General features: G+C 39.0%; 1 pseudogene; it reads left to right on the top strand.

Moving 5' to 3' along the window:
- Positions 1-326: 326 nt before the first annotated feature.
- On the top strand, positions 327-392 carry LOC114198142 (U4 spliceosomal RNA; annotated as a pseudogene).
- Positions 393-4,934: the final 4,542 nt, after the last annotated feature.

The raw sequence follows: 4,934 nt of genomic DNA, 5'->3' as shown, positions 1-4,934 counted from the left end.
TCTCCAGTCTTATTCAAGATGTTTTCTATACAAACTTTCAGCTAAAACCGGGTACTATTGATGTACTCCTATTTTCGTGGAGTTTGGTTCTAGGTATTAGATCTGTGTTCTCTCTATGCCCCTGTTTAGAGGCTGTCATTATTGCCGGTCCTGGCCGCCCTAAGAAAGGCACATTAGTGGGTAGCTACTGAGACTTGCCATTTATCCATAGTTCATACCTGTAAGATTATAAATGTTCTCGGCTGGTCCTCCTTGAGTCCATTCTTGGTAGCATTGCATGTATGATGAATTTTTTTTTCTGATTTATACATTGGAGTTGTTCTTAGAGCTTTGCGCAGTGGCAGTATCGTAGCCAATGAGGTTTATCCGAGGCGCGATTATTGCTAATTGGAGCTGTTCTTAGAATTGAGTATTATTATAGATGGTTTCCTATTTCTTCATCATCATTATCATCATCATTAGCAGAAGAAAGAGAAGAAAAAGAAGGAGGGAGAGGAGAGGGTAGGAAGAGAAGAGAAGAAGAAGAAGAAGAAGAAGAAGAAGAAGAAGAAGAAGAAGAAGAAGAAGAAGAAGAAGAAGAAGAAGAAGAAGAAGAAGAAGAAGAAAGAGAAGAAGAAGAGGAGGGGGAGGAAGAAGAAAGGGAAGAAGGGGAGAAACATCTCAATTGAAAGTCTAGAAAACTATAGTAGCTAAATGTATTTGCATAGATTCCTGTCTTAAACCCGAAATACTGTGATCAGATTTCTCAGGAGTGGTATGGCCAAAATTATAAACTACAGCAACAGTTTACTTGGCAGATTGTTGTGAGTCACCTCTCCTTTCCATAATCTCAGGCTTGTTTTTTAAAAAATAGGTCTTCTGTCGTTTAGATAAAATCATTTTTCTTCTCTATCTTCCATGTTATATTCTACTTTTCGAAGGCAAGTATTTGTATATTAGTCATAAGGGCTTCATCACAAAATGTGACATAATTGGCAACTCATTGAAGACATGGGAACTTTCTCTTGTGTGCAGAGTAATCATTTCTTATAACAAGAAACACATGTGAGAATTTTTTTTAAACTATGTCTAGACTTGGGATCTTTCCCAAGAGAGTTTCCAGGTGTTTATCTAAGCATAACGGGCCAAATGACTACATTTTAGAGGCTGGGAAATGGGAACAGCATAACAGAAGTCTAAATGTGACTGGACAGCCTCATAATTCTAACATTAATTTGGAAATTGGAGAACCTTGAATGAAATTAATATCCTGGAATCAGGGGGTTGAATTTAATGTGAATTTCTATTTGTTAATCTCCGCTGATGCCACTGCTCGTGGTCCCTTCACATTTGGCTCCGCTTTGTCACTTGTGAAATGTAAATTTCCCTAACTTAGTGCAAATGTTCACCGTAGGTCTGTGTTTGCAAATCTCCAGTCCTTAATACAATTGCACTAATTCAATGCTAAACTCAAATTCATAATACTCACTGAGATCTTAATTTAGAAAACCCAAACAGTCCCCAGGTGACTTCACTGCAGAAAGCTTATTCATAAATTTCTCTTTTCCTCCTTGAATGAATAAATTAAATTCTTCAAGATCCTCAAAAAAAAAAAATTGGCTGTGGCAGGCATTTACCTATTCTCTTTTACCCAAATCCACCTTTCTTTGAAGAATCTTGAGATGGGGGTATAGGGGTCTATTTCTTTGCCAAGTGACTTCATGTTAGGTTCTGCCAGCAGGGGCCCTGGGGAGCCTGGGCAGGCCAGAAGAAGGAGAGAGCTTCTTTTTTCTTTCCTGCAGGCTGTCCTTTGTCACCTTGGCAGTGGCACTTTTTCCCAACAGCAGAAATTCGTTCTAGATTCCAACTTCATTCAATACTCCCAAACCTTTATCATCATGGACCTTCAGAGTTATTTCAGCTACAGAAAAAAAAAAAAAAATCCTCTTCTCAGGGTCTTAAGTTCAAGTTCAGTGGGGTCCTGCCTCCAAAATTATATATTCTGATAACCCCAAATGATTTCCTTCCTTTTCTCCCCCACGCTTATGGGTGATAACTACTTCTTTTCTCTCTCTCTCTCTCTCTCTCTCTGTGTGTGTGTGTGTGTGTGTGTGTGTGTGTGTGTGTGTGTATTTTCTGGGCTCGCTACTTGTTTCTTCTCTCTTCTTTCAACCACACCAAGTATGGTATAACCAATTCCTATATTAAATCTCTTCAGTTGAAATACCTATTACGGTTCTGACTTTCATGACTGAACCCTAAAAGATACAATACTAGTAAAAGTCCTAGGAAACGGATCTTCAAGGGTGAAACGCTGGTTTGCAGCTACTGTTTTGGAGAATAATTTCTGTCCAATGTCAGTCTGCAAGAACTACCAGAAGTTTTCTTTCATCTGGTAGGAACGAGAGTGTATATTCACAGTCTTGCCTCAAATGGTTCTCAAATTTCCGAAGCTGTCCTGATAAGTCCTCAGAAATCCTAATCCACTTCCTGTCCCACAATTATCACCCTGGCCCACCGATAGGAGGGCACCACACTGATTGTACTTGATGAAAACAATTAGCAAGTGCTTTAGATGTCTAATGTACGCAAGCCAGAGGGTGGGGAAGATGAAACCATAAATATTCAGATGCCTGTCACCTCAGTGAAGTTACTCAAAGTACCTCAAGCAAAAAATGAATGTCCTTTGGAGTCTCTTGCAAGCAGCACTAGGAGAATCCCAATGAAGAATGTTACTGGTGTGGTTCAAAGCCATGTTCTCTTTCGTAGACTCAAGAACTAGAATCCTGTTTCCACTTCTATGCCTAGGCAGCCTTGAAGTTCTAGAAGGGTGTCTTGCTGAATGGGAGTCATTCCCTTTCCTTCTCTCAAAAGTAGGAGTTTCTCTTAGAGGCACTTTCTCTTAGAGGAACTCAAATGAGTACACGTCCCTTGCTGTATACTTGTAAGAAAGAACTTCTCTTGATTGAGGGGTGATCATCTGCTAGTCTCAGCAAGTGCACACACCCCTTTATATATAGCAACGCAAGCTCACCATCAGGACACGGTCAATACAAAATGTACATCTTGACTTCCTTCTGGTATGTACAGATTTTTTTACCCCAAGAGTTTCTAGTGTTTTTGTGGGGCTTTCCCTCTTTGGTATTTTTCTAGGTAATTCAATGGCAACTTTAAAATGGAATTTGAACCTTTTTCATTCAAACTGGTATCTTCTCCAAAGCTTCTCCAAAGTGTGTGTGTTTTAATAAAAGGAAAGCCATAGTTTAAGACTGTGATGCATTAACTCTGCTAATGATGCTTTTAGGGGATTATGTAAAATCACAAGCAATTAGTACAATAGAGACAAATCAGAAATAAAACAAAAGCTGTGTTTGAAGCAAATATATAAAGTCGCAAGGTGTAGGCATAAACTTGTCTATTTCTTGAGAAGGTAATGAACACTGAAAATATTACTTTTTTACCTTTTAAAAGATAATTACCAATTACCAATCTAATTACTAATTACTAATAATTACCAATTGGCATGCAAATGCAAAATCCGACCATTCTACCAATGCCTAATATCTGCCTAGAAATGGTAAAGATGAAACATCTGGTTTTCTGTCACTACTTCCCTTGGGTGACCTTAAACAAATTCCTGTGGTTCTCTATGCCAATAGTTGCACTGTTAAGATAAAATAAATTTTATTTGAAAGGATTTCATTCAGATTTATTTCTATGGATCAAGAATTATTCCTGGGAGGATGTTGTTCCATTTGAGAGTACTCGTTACAAGCAAGGAATGAATAAATAATGGGTACAGCTACCAGATCCAGTGGCTGTGGCTAGTCAGTCTCTTCTTTGAACTGATAACCATCCATAGGATGTGGAGGGAATGGATAAACCTTTGTTTCTCCTAAGATCAATGTGTCAATAAATCAGTAAGCCCTCAACTAGCCCCTGTGTGTCCTCATAGGTACTTTGAAGAGCCCAAATGTTCATAAGAGGCCACTTTACTCTCAAGAAGGTCCCAATCTAGCCAGGAAGAAATAGTCCACAACTAGGGACAAAAATGGCGCACGGGATTTGGAGCCACGTAATATGATGCTCATTGTCAAGTTCTTCAGTCTTATTTCCTGCAGGTTCCTGCTGTTGCAGCTCTCATTCCCACCTAAAAAGGCCTTCAGATTCAACAAGTCTTTTCAATATCTCCAGGCCCCTCTTAAGTGCTCAGAGGTAGTTCTGCTCTTCCAACAACCCTTTGAGAATCAGAGAACCCTCTGAAGCTCTTTAGGCGTACTCTGTCACAAATTTCTCAGTACTGGACCAGGGCACTCATCACAGAGATGGACCAGCCAGAGCCGGGACACAGGGCTTCCTTCTCTGAAGGGCACCAGAATCCAAGCCCTAAGTCCTCTGGAAACTCTGCTCTCACCGCAGCAATGTGAAGACTGTCTTCTGGTCTCACTGAGTGGGGAGTTATGCCATGACCCATCAAATATTCCAAATGCCAGTGATTTGTAAACTGCTTTTTACATGAATGCGAACACTTACCAACCGAAAGCATGCTCTAACAAAATATGTATGTTCGTTTATACTCCCACCACCATTACTGGCTGTGATCTCAAGAAATTATATATATTTAGTGTGAGGTTTATTGTTCATGTGGTGGGTTTAAATCTGTATTTCTAATTGTTTTAATAATTTCAAAATAGTCCCGCTTTTTTTTTTCCAGGTCGTATTACATTATCATTTTTAAATTCATGAGGTAGCTGACAACTCATTTTGGGAGTAGGAGATGTGTCAGCTCTGGTATTTTGTTTCTGTTCTGTGCATATATTATAGTACTATTTTGGAATCAAAGTTTCGTCCAAAAATCTTTTAAAGCCACCTGTCCATTTTTTTGAAGGTTGATTCAGTTAAATTTAAGACATATAATTTAAATGACCACTAAACCAGGAACACAGAAATGATAA

Source organism: Eumetopias jubatus, unplaced genomic scaffold (assembly GCF_037043125.1).
Source record: "Eumetopias jubatus isolate StellerSeaLion01/CBP00866 unplaced genomic scaffold, mEumJub1_p1.0 scaffold_7, whole genome shotgun sequence".
NCBI classification, from domain to species: Eukaryota; Metazoa; Chordata; class Mammalia; order Carnivora; family Otariidae; genus Eumetopias; species Eumetopias jubatus.
Note: the sequence above shows the minus strand (reverse complement) of the source record. Positions and strands in the feature narration are given on the sequence as shown.